The following is a 16,575-nucleotide window of genomic DNA, read 5'->3' on the forward strand; positions in this document are numbered from 1 at the left end:
AGCATCCTTAAAGGGTACAGACGGATTCTTCATTTTCCTAATTAAGTTTATGTCATTATCCCAGAAAATAAATATAATTTAGGAGCACTTTTGGCTCAGTTTTGCCTGTTGCTAAACAACTTGATGATCTGTGTTAATGACCATAGCAGCACAACAAACTGTAGGACATGTACGGTAATATCCACAGCACCTGATGTTTGTGCTACATGAGCATGGAAAGCTACATTCTCAACATTCATACCAATTTAGCTATGGACATTAAAGTGCTTAAACTCCCACAAAAAAGAGGTAAGGGCTCAGTGTGTATCCCAAGGAGCTTTATCCACAGAAAGAAGCAGTAAATGTTGCTTCTTTCATGTTTATCCAAGAGAGAGCAATTGATTGGTTTAAATGCATTGCTACAGTCTTGTCCAAGTCCAATTGAATTTAACTGCTTTTTTTTTTTTTGCAAACTTATTTTACTTGCTCCTCACTCACTCACTCACTCACTCACTCACTCACTCACTCGTACATGCAAGTTCCTTGTTGATCTACATGATGGAATAGAAATGCTTAGCCAGATAACCAGTAGACAGACATCAACAACAAAACCATCAACAGAGGAAGTTTTGGTTGCAACTGGTCCTAAATATTAGAGAAGACAATGTAAAGTGTCACCTTTCTACACAACTGTTAAGGGTTCAGAGACCTTTTTGATTTTGAACAATGAGGGCATACTGAAAACCTTTGTCCCAAAGTTGGTCAGGAGGAAAGTGAGTTGATCTCATCTGAGAAAATTGTAGAGGACAATAGAAATAGTTATAGCCATTTTTCTCCACAGACTTCATGTCATTTATAATAACTTCTCGCTTCCCCCCCCACCTGCCCTTTTCACCTCTTGTGAATTCAAGAAACTCTGCACAATTTAGCTAAGTCTTTTGTAACTCTTTTTCTATTGGCAGTGAGACTATAACATTCCCATGAAGAATCGCAAAAACCTGATGAGTTCACAAAGGGAATTTTCAAAGGGCAACTGGCAATAATCCAGTTGCTAGCCAGCTGCAACATGTTTTATAATAGTTGTTGTTGTTTTTTGTTGTTTTTTAATATTGTTGATTATGGAGCTCCAACACTGCCCTTGATAGGAAAAGAGAATATTGCAAATAAAACTACTGGGGAATCAGCAGCAGGTAGAAGGCTGTCCATCTGAGCCTCTGCAAAATCCACTTCTCATCTTGTTAAAGATTGACAGCGGCATTAATATTAATGTATAACAACTGGGGCATGCCACAAACACTTGCCGCATGGAGTCCCCCTTTTTCACACCGTTTAATTCCTGTTGTTATATGAGATTTTTTATTTTTCTCCCATTGGTAAACCAGGTTCAGTGCATGCTATTAGAATATATGCTGACTTATTTGGCCATCACATCTGTTGCTTGGCTGTCACATCTATGGCTAGCATGAGAAGATAGTTTCCTTTTTTAATACAAAGCCAACACATATAGAGAAGTGTTTTTGTATTTATGTTATTAATATGGTCAGAAGCTTACCCCCCCCTTTTTTTTAAAGAACTCAGGTTGAGTTACAATCCATAGAATCCATAAAACTAAACAAAATAAAAATGGTGGCAACTACTTTAAAAGACTAAAATAACAACCCATGGCAATACAAGGATAGAAAGACACAGATTTTCAATAGGAACATGTCCATGTTGTAATTAATCCAAATGCACAGGTAAAAAGCCAGTTTTTCACCTGGTATCAAAAAGAAAAAAATTATCAGTGCTAGCATGGCCTCCACGTGAAGAATAAACTAGGGTGCTATGACAAAGAAATCACTTTCCTGTTTCCTCACATCATATACTTCACCAAACTACGAGTTGCTGAGAATATCATGACAACCATCCCAAAATTAATATTCAGCTATGTACATACTGAGATTTTTGTTAAAGTTGTCCTCATGCTGCTCACCTTCAAGGTGATCTGTTTTTTATTCCCTGTTGACTAGTATGGGACTTTATTTAAGAAGTCTTGTTTTGTTTTCTTTAATATATATTTTTGATATTACATCAATGTAAAGGTTTCCCCTGCCCAGTCATGTCCAACTCTAGGGGGCAGTGAGTGCTCGTTTCTGTTTCTTAGCCAAGGGAACCAGTGTTGTCTGAAGATGCTTCCTTGGTCATGTGGCTGGCATGGCTATACACTGAAGGCACACAGAATGCTGTTACCTTCCCACCAAAATGGTACCTATTTATCTACTTGCATTTGCATGCTTTTGAACTGTTTGGTTGGCAGGAGCTGGACCAAGAACAGGAGCGCATCTTTGACACATAGTGCTTGGGTCTCGAACTGCCTACCCTCAGGTCAACACGACCAGCATAAGGGAAAGCTTGAAACGCATACTTCATTGGCTTGTCAAGTCTGATTTTTCAGGGGCTTCTCCTTCCACTGTCAAGCAATGAACTATTCTTGCATTTCTCTTACCAGCTGTCCTTATAAAATTAGAAAATCTAGCTAGGTATTCTTCAAATAAGTTCCCATTAATAGGTTATGTATACTTTTGTATACTACTTAGTGTTGAAATGCCAAAGATATATATGTGATTGTTTCATCTTTCATACCATTATTAAAGCTCCTTTGTCTACCAACACTTCCATTGGACATTCCATTTCCAAAACCAAGAAAACATGAAATAACTCTTCAGTTGCCTCTAGCCACAATATTATATCTGCAAGGAGGAGTGTGTTTTGGGTTCAGTCAATTAAAGAAACTCATCCACCATGGTCCAGAGATGTATCCTTTCAGTCATGGGGTCTGCCCTCTTGAACACCTTATCACTTGAAATTAGACTGGCCCCTACCCTGCATGCCTTCCAGAAAGCACTTTAGACCTGGCATGGCAGTCAGGTAGAAACCTGATTGGTTACTTTTAGTCTGAGGTTTTATTCCTGGTTTCTTTTTTATTATATTTTATATTTATATCTTGTTCCCCCCCTAGAGTTGCTTTAGCAAAAGGGGTGGCCATATAAATCTAAATAAATAAATAGACAAGATGTGGCATGAAAAAGACTCTGAACGTGTGTCTATTAAGGCAGTTGGCAATATTCAGCTTGGAGCAGTCCATGGATACACTATAAGTATGAGCCGGTTCTCAGGAGGGGCACCCTTGAATTTTGACAATTGCTGGAGTTCTATAAAGCTCTGATGAAGCTTCCTCTTCTCCCCCCCCCCTCCAAAAAAAACTCTTAGCCTGTTTTGCCTTATTAAGGATTAAATTCACCTCAGCTCAATATCTGGCTATGAAGATGCTTCCAAATCTCCTCCTTTGACCTGCTTTCATTGTCTTCAAATTCTCCTCATACAGTCCTCAAAAATAAATTAGCATCTTGTTGGGCAATGACAAATTGCAGCATACACATACACACAAACACACACACACATAAAAACAAACCACTGTGCAAGGATTTTGTGTTAAATCTCCTTGGATGAAGATAAAAGTGAAAGTTGTAATGAACTTTCTGCCAGCCAAGGCTTCTTCACTTCTCCAAGACCAGGAGACTTCAGATTTTGAGAGGATATAAATTCCTGTGTAAGGCATCCCATATATTGTTTCAGTATACGAGTGTTAGGCTTTTTTTTGAACTAAGGTTGATATATTCAGATAAAGAATTGTTTGGATACCTCAGGCATATACTGTAGAGGTTATTGTTGCTACAAGATCCAGGTGAACATGTAAGGTGCATATAAATGGAAAAATCGATCTTCAAGTTTTCTCACTTTTTTCTTCTCTGTGAAACAGGTGTACTTATTCTCCAGAAGATTTTAGATTTCTCTTGTGCTTTTTGAGTCTTTGAGCTTACTTTATTGATGCAAGCTGGCAGTATATTCTGATGCTGTGATTTTCTTCTCCCTTTTATACATCTCTCTGTCAGTATGAATACCTATTGTCTGATCTGAAAAGATCCACTGGAGTTCCCTCATTATATATTTACTCTTGGAAAATAATTGAAAACCAAATTATACAATAGAAGACATGACAACTCTACATCCCTCAACTATGCAGTAAGTGAAAGAATCCTGCATTTCACCAATAAAACATTTACAAAGATATTTTTAAAAACTTAAAAGTAATCTTCATCAATTATTGGAGAAATGAAAAGAAGTTTAGCATAGCAGTAATTGATTTCTTGGACACATGTCAACAAATCTATTTCAGTACCAAAAAAAAATCAGGTTTTATAAGCCTTTGGTTTCTTGGTCCAGCACTCTATTATTAATCCAATAGTTTTAATACGATTTGGCCCTCGATACAATAAACAGAACTTCACAGAGAAGATCCCCACTATGATAAATAATTGAGGTTAACCTAACAGCTTCAAATGATTCATTTATGGAGCTACTGTACATTTGGTTATGCACACTGTACATTTATTAAAAGCATTTCAAATTTGATTCTTCTAAAACCTAGATCTAGTGTTCCTAGATTATTGGATTAATGGAAGAAATACCCAGGTCCTACAGAAAAATTCTCCTCCCTGGGGGGGGGGGGAGGGAGAGAGGGGGAGGAGAGAGAGAGAATACTTTAAATCTGAGAAAAGGAGAAAAACCCAAGACTATAAAGCAATCTTATAAATATTGATTGTACAGTATTATGGGATTTATGCTGAAGATCTATTATTGTGAGTGCCTAGAGCCTACCAAGATTTCAGTCTAACCCCTTCCCCCAGCTATGCTGCTACTTACTATTATCAGAGGTGCAATATTTATGATGCTATTGTGGGATAAAAAATATGTGTGCTTTTTGGTGGGGTTTTTATTCTGATATTTATTCTGTTGTCATGGAATATTGCTGTGAGCTGCCTAAGATGATCTTGTGTCAGATAGGCTGCTATATAACTTTTCTAAATGAACCCAGCCTCCTTTATTAAAATAAAGGCCTCTTTTCTGGCCTTTTGGAAATGGCTTGTAGATGACCTCTACAAGGTGGTTCTGCCATCTTGCTTGGGGCCCACAGAAGAACATGCAGCCATGGGGCTGGTTAGCTCTCTGAAGGTCCTTCAACTTGTGTTGAATTTTAATCATCTTTACCTCTTATTTAAATTTTACGTACAGTTTGTTTTTATTATTATTATTTTAGTGGTACACCACCCAGGGCCCCTCTGTGAGAGAGATGGGCAGTTTCTAAATTTGATAAAATAAGTAAATCCTTTCCTTTCCTTCTTCCCTCACTTCCTTCCTTCCTTCCTTCCTTCCTTCCTTCCTTCCTTCCTTCCTTCCTTCCTTCCTTCCTTCCTTCCATAACCATAACCAAGTTTGAAGGGACCTTGGAGGTCATCTAGTCCAACCCCCTGCTCACTCAGGAGACCTGTACTAGGGATTCGAACTGCCGAATTGCCGACCTTTCTGATCGACAAGTTCATAGCCCCTTCCTTCCTTCCTTCCTTCCTTCCTTCCTTCCTTCCTTCCTTCCTTCCTTCCTTTTCCAGTAATGATGGTTCCCCCAAGGATATTTTGTGTCAGGGTCTCTATGGAATTAAGCTGCTTGATGAAACATTTTATTTAAGTAAAAAAAAAGGGGGGGGGGAGGCCATCTTGCTGATGTGATGATGCCAGGCTCCTCATAAACTAGGTAGTACAGCTTTTCACATGATGTGCTAGCAATGAGCTAGTGTGGTTAACATTTAAATTGGCCAGGTTCATGTGAAGCCTGCATAGCTTGAAGGACAAAGGCCCTACACGCAGGAATTGTAAGGTGACAAACAAGTATTTTTATGTGCACATTCCTTCAGACACTATAGGTCTTGTGGGCTTTCATCTCTTTCTCTCTCCCTCAGTTTTCTGTACCAGATGAACCGGTGTTCTTCAAATAAAGTACTTAAATGCAAATCATCTTTTCCAGCTTAGGAAGGCAAGGGGAGGGGAGGGGAGGGGAGAGGAGAGAGAAGGAAGAAAAAGCCATCGCTGGGCTCCAACCTCACATCCTCCGTCTGAAATTAGCTCCATTGTCAAAAGAAGACAGCTGTATCCTGATTTCAAGACTCCTGCCTTGGAGTCAAACAGCCTTTTTGAAAATGGTTGTGTTCCTTCAAAACAGCCCCGTAATGGTCCCTCTGCAAACCATTTCCAGAAGCCTTGTGTAAGTAAGATAAAAAGGCGCCGTTTCTCTTTCGCGCTGCTTTTATGGGCTAGGTCAGAGTGCTCTTTCCATGTGGTTCATTCCCAGTCGAATTCCCTAATAGCCGATCTCCTCGGCTAACAGATGCCCAGCCTCATGTCGGAACCGACTCGAGCCACCGCTGAGATGATATTCCAGCTCCTTTCTTATTGAGCCATTTCCCTAGCAGATGGTGCAATGCTGCAGGCGCACTCCTTCCTGTTAATTACCAGCCTTAGCTACAGATGGAAATGTCAGTCAGCCTCACAGGTCCTGGTTCCTGCCATTGCCTCAGTCCATAGCCCTCTACCTTGGCAAGATGCTGCCAACACACACCATGTGTTTTGTGACTGCTGACTAGGCAGGCAACAAAAAACAACTTACTTCATGAATATTCATGGAGGAATGTTTCGAGTTCTGTTCATCTGCGAGGCTTATAGATCTGCTTAAAGGAGAACTGCTCTTTCCAGAGCTCCAGAAGCCCCATCTTTTTAACTCTGGTGCAGCTATGTGAGCCAGCTAAAGTAGGTTGCTATGGTAACCTATAAAGAGTGATTAAATGTCTGCCATAGAGGGACACCGATTTCTCACTAATATTCTTACCGTTACTTTACTTGCCATTTAATCACACACACACAAACATACCTGCACACACACTGCCCTGCAATAACAGATTGATAAGTCACCAAACCAAACTGATGAGCTTGGAAAAAATAAAACAAAAAAAGATTGATTTTCATCAGCTCACCCCAATTCTTGATGATCCAGATTGAAGTGACTGACAGGCCTGCAAGGGAAGGATTTGATTTCTACACAGAAAGTCAGGACTATTTGCTCCCTTCGTAGGATTTGTGTTCAGGAAACCATTGTGGGCTAATGAACAAGAACTGCATTATTTCTTCTATATTTTTCATATTTCATATTCAGTATGTTCTGTCTTTCTGAATTTACCATGATTTAATCATCCATCTCTTCCCAAGGTCTGTACATATGGTCCTCAATAAAAACCACAGTTGGGACCAGAATTTCCATTGTTAAGCAAATAAGATATGCATTGTTAAAATATGTTGAGTCATATCCGATTTTACAATCTTTTTTTTGGGGGGGGGCATGGTTGTTAAGTGAATCATGCAGACATGAAGCAACTCTGGCTTCCCCCATTCACTTTGCCTGTCGTAAACAGTCTAGGAAGGCCAAGAATAGTGATCACATGATCTTGGGACACCGCAACCATTATAAATACATGCCTGTTGCAGGCGTCTAATTTGTGGTTATGTGACCGTGTGGATGCTGCAACATTCATAAGCATGAGGACTAACTGTAAATTACTTTTTATACCCACGATTTCCAATACCGGTTCAGCAAACCGGTCCGAACCAGCTGAATATCACCTCTGTTCCCCTCCCCTCCCCTTCCCTTCCCTTCCCTTCCCTCCCTTCCCCTTCCCTTCCCTTCCCTTCCTCCCTCCCTTGATCCTATTCAAAATAAACACTCTAATACTCATCGACATACAGAATTTAGTGAAGGATGTTTGTTTGAGGTTTTTGTTTAAGTTCTAGTGGAAAGTGATTGCTATCTCGTAGAAAATAGTTCAGAAATCCAAGGATTTGTTGCAGTTGCAACAGAGACAAATTGTTGAAACAGATACAAGAGGTTGTAATATATTTACTTTTTAAAAAGGTGATTTGTTATGTCCATTTGTAGGAGTGAGGTAGGAATTGAATACAGTATGATAAACCAGCAAAATAATCCTTTTTTTTTTCTTACCCAATCTTTAGGATATTTTGCTTTATTTTTATTTTAAGGGAAATATAATGGGAGTGGTGCTGAGGTTGATTATACTAGCAATGAATATATTTAGTACTACAGTTGGTTTCTGGTGGTACACATCGTATACAACATTAAGCAAGATTGCAGGGTTTCATTCCCATTGCCTCCTGGGTGGGATTTCTCATTCTCTCTTAGAGCCTTTCCAGATGGGATTCCAATCCGGTGATTGGTGGAAATGGATTGAGACTCTCTCAGCAGTAATAGTCGCTACCATCATCCCTGTGTCGCTACCATCACCCTTGTGATAATTGCTTCTGCATGGCACCTATTGGCTCTTCTGAAATGCACTGGCTAAGGGTATTGTTTTTTGTGTGGACATATGAAGATTTCTTAGCTATTTCATCATCCTAAAACTGTCTATCAATTTACTAAAACTTAAAAATAAATCCTGTTTTCATTGTTACGTTGCTGGATTCTGTGGAATGAACTAAGAGCTCATCAACGCTTGGAACAAATTAAGCTTCTTTAATTTTCTGCACTCCTATTTCTTCCGCTGTTGTGGACCCACTTCTTGCTGAAAAGAGAAGCTGGTTAGATCCAAGTGTTTCCTCTGGCTGCAGTTGCTTCTCTTCCTGCTCTTAACCTGAATTTATCATCAAGAAAGCCAAACACAAGCCTAGATATACTAGGACAGATTTTTCAAATTGATGATATCTGACTCTGTACTGAAAGATAAATTCTCCCGATGGCTTCATGTGGACATTAACTAGAAGGAGCAAAAGAAGAGAGTAGCACCACAAACCATAAAGTAAAGTATTACGGTTCAATGACTCTCTCTGCCCCACTGACTAGGACTGTCTCCAGAGGAAGGAGGAGAATTGGTCTCTAAGGTTTCAGGAATCCAAGTCCATTAGGCTCCTGTGGCAGATTGGCTGAATTATGAGATCTTTATACAATTTTATGAAATTCTATTAGACTTCTTTCCCTTCTTTTTCCTAAGATAAAAACCTCCCAAATTGTCTTTATAGAAGACTAAAAGTTGTATAGCCCTGTACATAATCAGGAAAATTTCAAAATGTCCATGGTCTAATTATAGTAACAAAAGTAATGAACATTTTCGGTAAATTGATTGATTTTCAATTTAAAATCTAAATAAAGCAGTGGTGAAATCCTACCGGTTCGCACCTGTTTGAGCAAACCAGTACTGATAAAAGCTACTGGTTCGGTGAACTGGTAGTAAAAAAAAGCTACCAGTTAGTCCGAACCTATATTTCCGACGATCAGTTGTGCCGCGTGATTTATATTCACTAGAAACAGGAAATCCTGCTTGCTAGCGAATCTAAATAGCATGGCACAGCTGTTCCCCCCCTCGCTGTTCTACTTACCTTGTTAACTGTCCTTTTTCTGTGCAAAGCGCATGTTTGGCATTCACTGCACATGTGCATGCATACCGCATGTGTTTATTGCAAACTGTGTATACACATGCAGCATGCATTTGGCATGCACTGCACATGCATGTGCATGCAGCATGTGTTTGGCACGCACCGTGCATATGCGGGCAGTGAACCGGTGGCAAACTGTGGCTGAAATAAAGGTATTTCTAGATTCAAAGCTGTGCACTTTAAGAAGGTTGGTTGTAAAGTTTCAGAGCCATGTTCCCATGTCTAATACTATTTATTTCTGCATACTTTTGTTTCAGTATTCACTTCCTTCCCTATTACTTTCATGGAAAAACTATCTTATTTTTAAAAATAAAAATAATAAAATGAACCATAACAACATGCAAGCTATTCTAATGCAAGTTTATCATATAAAAATACATAGTGAGGACATACATTTTGATCTTTTCAGTAGGGTAGAATGCAGAGCTACTGTAAAAACATTTATAAATCTTAAATTTTTTAAAATAATCAACGGGTGGATGATTCCACAAATCATTTTCCCTTTTCATAGACTTATGTTGCAACCAAATAGGTGGATACACCTACATTTTAAAACATTTGTTATTTTAAAAATGCTATGGGATAAAATGATGCAAATATGGATAGAAGTCTTCAACAATTAAGGCTGAAATTCTGTAATATATATCTGGGAATGGTCATAATGAACTCTATAATAGCTACATAGAAAAGAAGTGTTTTTTTTCAACAACATTCTATCCTTTATTCACAATAATAATTAAAACACTGTTGGGGGGGGATTGAGTCATTACACTTTCCTATTTATAAAATGTTGCACTTTTGAGTGCTCTAAAAAGGCATATTTGATAGAAGAAAAAACCAAAAGCACATTTATTATGTAGTGTGCTCTACTTTACTAAATGCAAGTGAGAACCTTAATCTAAAATGTAAATTGGGTTAAGAAGAACAGTTCTCAATAGAAGACACCTAGAGATTGCTGGAGGAAGTGTGAGCTCATCTGACTGATCTGTCTTGCAATCTTTGCATATGTATTTATTGACAGTGGTGGTGTAGCATCACAAGAAGTCTTGTTCTCCTTTGAAAGTTAAATTTTTAAACTTAAGTAACACCTGTATCTGATCTGCATTGTAGTGAATCCAGGATGAAAAAATATGCATTATTAAATCTGCTGGAGTACACAGCAGAATGGAAGGTGAACTAAACCTGTTTAATTTGATAACCTAAGATCTTATTAGCACTGCTCTTTTGGACAGATGAGAGGAGTTCAAATGTGTAATTGTTCTGGTTTTCTGACAAGTTTAATTCCATTAAAGAAGCTTCTTGGATGAGAAGCGAAACATTTTCAAGGAAAAAAACCCAAAAAAGTCCAGTTGCCTTTGGAGAAGCATCTTTGGGACAATCATGACCTGGATGATTGAGAATCTCCATAGACCTTTAGCAAGTTTAATTCCAGTTAAAAAGAATTACTTTGTTATAGATTTGGTAGAATTATTCTTTTCTTTATTTATAGAGAGAGAAAGTGGGAGAAAGAAAAAGAAAAATATATTCAATTAGTGTTCACATTGAAAAATAGCTCTTTTAAAACTCTGAGAAGCTTTGGGGCAGAATCTTCATTAAATCCCCCATTTTCTTCTTATATTTTTTAAAAAAATTAACTTGGAGAAGGTAGGTGGCTGGTCTGTGGACTTCGATTGCATGAAATAATCCATAGTACTGAAAAGCTTCCCTTGCAGCCCACCTAATCTATTCCAAAAGTTTGGATCTTGTCTTAAAATAATTTTGGAGAGACTATGGGGCCTTTTTGAGAACTATGAAACTCTCAAGACATTTCACCCACAGATTAATTTATTTATTATTTATTATTTATTAATCAAATTTCTATACCGCCCTACTCCCGAAGGACTCAGGGCGGTGAACAGCCAAGATAAAATACAGATAATACAAATATTAAAAAATCCCTTAAAATTATTAAATATTTCGGCCGAAACACAGATTAAAACACCCAATTTATAAAATCACGAATTAAAAAAATTTAAAAATTTAAAAGATGGGAGTTAGGCCAGGCCATTAAGTAGCTAATTATGGTTAAGATTAAGTAGCTAATAATGGTTACAAATTGGCCTATGCAGTTTTAAAGATGCATTTTCACTGAATTAAGTTTTGATCAAATCAGCTCATTGAGGAAGATTCACAAAGCGATGCAGACTTGATTTGAAGCAATGAATCAAATCAGAAGCTTTAATGTTATATACTCTTTTGAAGAACTTCACTAATTTGATGGCTGCTTTTGGGGTGTGGCAAAAAATCAATCATGTTGCAATTTGAACACTGGTGTATGATGTAGAATAATGTGACCGTCTCCCTGACAGTGATATAAGTTGCCAGACAATGAGATTTACCTCTTAAGTTCTCTGCCTATCACAGCAATTTTGGGATGGCAGGGATAGTATTCACTTTTTTCCCAACAGTTACATTCTTTAAAGTAGCTAGCCCCAAGCTTAAGCTTTTCCCTGTCTTATGCTGATGAAATGTTATACTTTTATTATAATGCCTTTATATGAATCAATGGTGTGACTCCATCTGGAATACTGTGTGCAATTCTGATTGTCACATTTCAAGAAGGATATAGTGGAGCTAGAGAAATTCAAAGAGAGCGACTAATATTATCAAAGAACTAGAGCAACTTTGCTGTGAGGAAAGGTTGCTACATTTGGGGCTTTTTAGTGTGGAAAGGAGGTGAATGAGAGGGGACATCCTTAGGATGTATAAAATTATGTTTAGTTTACATAAAGTGGACAAAGAGAAGCTATTTTCTCCTTCCCCAAATATTAGAACCCAATTAAATTCAATCCTGAAAGAATCAGGACAGGGAAAAAGATTTTTTTTTACACTACATATAATTAAATTTTGGAATTTGCTACCTTCAGTTGTGGTGCTGGTGACCAGCTTGGCTGACTTCATTGAAGGCAGAGGATCAATTAGCCTGGATGGCAGGGTGACTACCTCTGAAGACCATCTGCTGAGAGACAAGTGGTTTTCCTTGGGCAGTTGATTGGCCACTTGAGAACAGACTGTTAAATGAGATGGTCCAGGGTCCATCTCATCCAGCAAAATACTGTTTATGTTCTATGCCAGTGGTTCCCAACCTGTAATCCACAGACCGCTGTGTGGGCTCAATGTCATCACAAGGGATCTACAAAGGCTTGAAGAAATGTTATGATTTAAATCTTGAGTTAAGTCTTGGGGGTCCATGGCCATGGTCTGTGGCCACAAAAGGTGTTTAAAGGGGGAGGGTCTGTGGTGAAGAAAAGGTTGAGAACCACTGTTCTATGCCGATCCTGCCAATTTAAATCATTCTTTCTGTGAATCTCAAATCGTCCATTTCAATTGGATCAAGGGCAATTCACCCAGGTTTGATAATAAGTATCAGAATTGCATCATAATCTATTTCTCGATTATTTGGGATTTGTCATAATTTTCTTTAGATGAAATGGACAGCTTTCTCATCTTGCAGTTATGATTTGGCATCATTACTGTAATATCACAGTAAGCATGTTGATATTTGCCACTCCCTTCTTCCTCCTCCCAGGAATGCCTATGACAACATGACATATACGGTGCATTTTCACCGTCTGAAAAGTAATGGAGTTCATAAGTAAATCACATCACGAAAGAAGGTCTCTTTCTTAGAGTAATGAAATGAGACTTTATTTCCCATGGCCATATTGTTTCTGCTTAGGTGATTGGAAGCTTTATTATTTTAGAATTATAGCAGAGATAAAGCCTCTTTATTTGAAATGAAATAATGGCTGGGTTTATATAACATACTAAGCCAAGTCTAAGTGAGCCTCATTATGACTGAGCATATTTTGCAAATGTTTTTGAAAATGAAGCCAGCTATATACCAAAAGATCCTTGTTATGATAGGGAGTTTTATGTAATCAGAATTATCTGTTATGACAGAACATTTTGTTGATTTTACCTCACTGATTGGCCTCTTCTTCCAAAGAGTCACCATTAGAAAAATCAATTAAAGTAGATTGCCACCTCCAGACTCCTAAGCTTGCCCAGTGGATAATTCCCAATCATTCTGCTATGGATTCCTTCCTTCAGCCCATCTCCACAAAAAGGAATAAGAAAAATTGCTTTGATTTTTTCTTGTTCAAATCCAGACTTAAACATATTTTTAAAGAAAAATAGAAAACAGAGCAGTAGTTCTGTAACTCTGCAATGTTACTCTCAGAGGGTTCTGTACTGCAGTTATGCTTTAAAAAAAAAAACAATTGATGGTTTTTAAAACCACTTTCTGTCATCTTTCTTTTAGAATCTGCAAAAGACCTCTGAGTACAATCAATTGTTGGGCCTAAAGAATTGCACTCAATCAGGGGCAGGAATTCTTCACACATCCCTTCCAAGTGGCAGCTTTCAACTCCCAGCAGTCCCACCAAGCTTAGGGATGGTAAGGATAGCCAAACAACTTCAGAAGATAAAGGAGAATATTTGGAGGTCAGGGTTGAAATGTTGTTTCATTACCCAAATTAGGAAACATCATCAGTGCACTGATGATATTATCTAGTTTGGTGATGAAAGGTCTGCAAGAAAACAACCAAGCTCAGAGAACACCAAGGACCACTAACTTCAGAAGAGTCAGAGATTCCCGCCCCCCCCCAACTTGACACCAGATCACGGATAAAGAATAAGTGGTCCTGCTGTTTTTATAAAACAATAACTCCAAGCAGCCTTAGCCAGTATGGCCAATACTGAGATCTGCTAAGGCAGCTATCAGAAGACAGAAATCCTCCATCCTACAGAGTATGGATGGGTTGGGATGGGGTGGGGTGGGGTGGAGTGGAGTGGAGTGGAGTGGAGTGGAACGGAATGGAACGGAACGGAACGGAATGGAACGGAACAGAACAGAATAACAGAGTTGGAAGGGACCTTGGAGGTCATCTAGTCCAACCCTCTATTTAGGCAGGAAACCCTACACCACTTCAGACAAACGGTTGTCCAATCTCTTCTTAAAAACTTCCAGTGTTGGAGCATTCACAACTTCTGAAGGCAAATTGTTCCACTGATTAATTTTTCTAACTATCAGGAATTTTCTCCTTAGTTCTAGGTTGCTTCTCTCCTTGATTAGTTTCTACCCATTGCTTCTTGTCCTGCCTTCAGGTGCTTTGGCGAATAGCTTGACTCCCTCTTCTTTGTGGCAACCCCTGAAATATTGGATATCTTTTGTTTACTTGGCATTTTAATATTATATCCTGCATGCCCTTGATTGCTATTTAGAAAATAAAAGACATGCCTGAATTAGCCCTGAACATCTACATTTGTGGGTGTGAATGAGTGAGTAAGAGAGAGAAAGAGATGGAATGATGAAGATAAACCCATCATCTGTTGACTTGGTACATGTTTGCTTAATTGTCATTCCCGCCTGGGGAAGTGGCACTTTCAAATGCATCCTCAACCTCCCTTGGCTGACCCCTAGCATGGGCCCACAGTTAGTCTCACTGAAACCCCATTGTTAACAACAAGGTTTTCTTTTGACAATGATTCATGAAAACATCTTGGCAGGGAGAGGAGAAGGGGGAAAGGGTTATTGAAAATTGGGAGAGAAAAATGACTCTCTGCTACTGATAAAGTGCTGGCTCTTCTTTGTCGTTAATTAGCAGCTGTTGCTTCCCTCAAGTAGTGCAAATTATTCTGCTGAAGGAACAAAGCCTCAAATGAGGAAGTCGCTCAGTTTGTTTACACGATGCGCTAGACAAAAGCGTTTCACCTAATTTCATGTGCCTTGGGTTCAGAAACCTCACCACTGATGTCATCGGGTCTAGAGGTCTTTCAGAGAATTGTCAAACGTTCGCCAGCATGACAAGATTTAATGTTAAAATACAGTATCTGAAGTTTGTGAAAAGGACAAATATAAATATAATAATCCCCCCAATTAAAAAAAAAAGTCTTTCAGAAAGACAGCAAGGGAGAGGGAAAGGGAACAGCAACGCCAAGATGAAAAGCGGAGTAATGTCCCCACTTACACTAGTTGTTCTTTTAGTCAGAACGAACTCCTTTTTCTCCCCAATTAAAATTCGACATCTTTGATCACGCAGAGCACTGTGCCCTCAAGCTGCTCCTATGCTGTGCTCCTGCTGGCAGCTTGGAAGGTAATCAATCCGGACTGTAGGCGATCACATCTTCCCATTGGATAGCTCTGCGGCTGCTATGCCCACCCAACTTTTTTCTTCCAGAAAACCAATTATCAATCACTTTCCTTCCTGTGGCCTAATTTTCCTAGACATAGAGACCAGAATATATATGTATACACACACACACACACACACACACACACACACACAGAGAGAGAGAGAGAGAGAGAGAGAGAGAGAGAGAGAGAGAGAGAGAGAGAGAGAGAGAGAGAGAGAGAGATAAATGTATACATACCAAGTTGAAGCTTCAAAAGGCACATATATCAGGTACAACTGGCTTTAAAATTAAAAATAACTTCCTTGCATTTTCCCCGTTTCTGAATACTATCTCCTGAATGCAGGTAATCCTCGATTTACAACAGTTCGTTTAGTGACCGTTTGAAGTTACAACAGCACTGAAAAAAGTGACTTATGACCAGGGCTGCGTTTCGCTTACCTTTACCACCCGGTCGCTGTGTGCGTGCATGCTCACTTTGTGCACATGCACACTGTCCGCACATGCTCCTGGCCTTCTGCACATGTGCTTTGCTAGCTTACGCACCTTCCGCGCATGCACCTGGCCTCAAAAACATGCCTAAATAGCACAACTTGGAGCCGGGGCTGGTGGGTGGCACCCCCACCTGCGATCGCTACTACCAGTTCACCCGAACTGGTGCGAAACGGATGAATACCACCTCTGCTTATGACCATGTTTTACACCATTGCAACGTGATTTACATTTGCATACTTGACAACTGGTTCATACTTATGACGGTTGCAGTGTCACAGAGTCATGTGACTATCTTTTGTGACTGTCTGACAAGCAAAGTCAACGGGGAAGCCAGATTCACTTAACAAATGTGGCAAGAAAGGTCGTAAAATGGGACAAAACTCACAACAAATTTCTCACTTAGCATCATAAATTCTGGACTCAATTGTCGCCATAAGTCGAGGCCTACCTGTATTCCATTTCAACCTGTACCTGACCGCCATAATGGTTATAACACTTGCCTTACTGAAGAATGTTCCTGGCTTGAGATTTTGAAGAACTATTTTTCTTTTAAATTATGTC

This window comes from Pituophis catenifer, unplaced genomic scaffold, assembly GCF_029215685.1.
Source record: "Pituophis catenifer annectens isolate HBS135680 unplaced genomic scaffold, rPitCat1.0.hap2 SCAF_1, whole genome shotgun sequence".
Taxonomy (NCBI): domain Eukaryota; kingdom Metazoa; phylum Chordata; class Lepidosauria; order Squamata; family Colubridae; genus Pituophis; species Pituophis catenifer.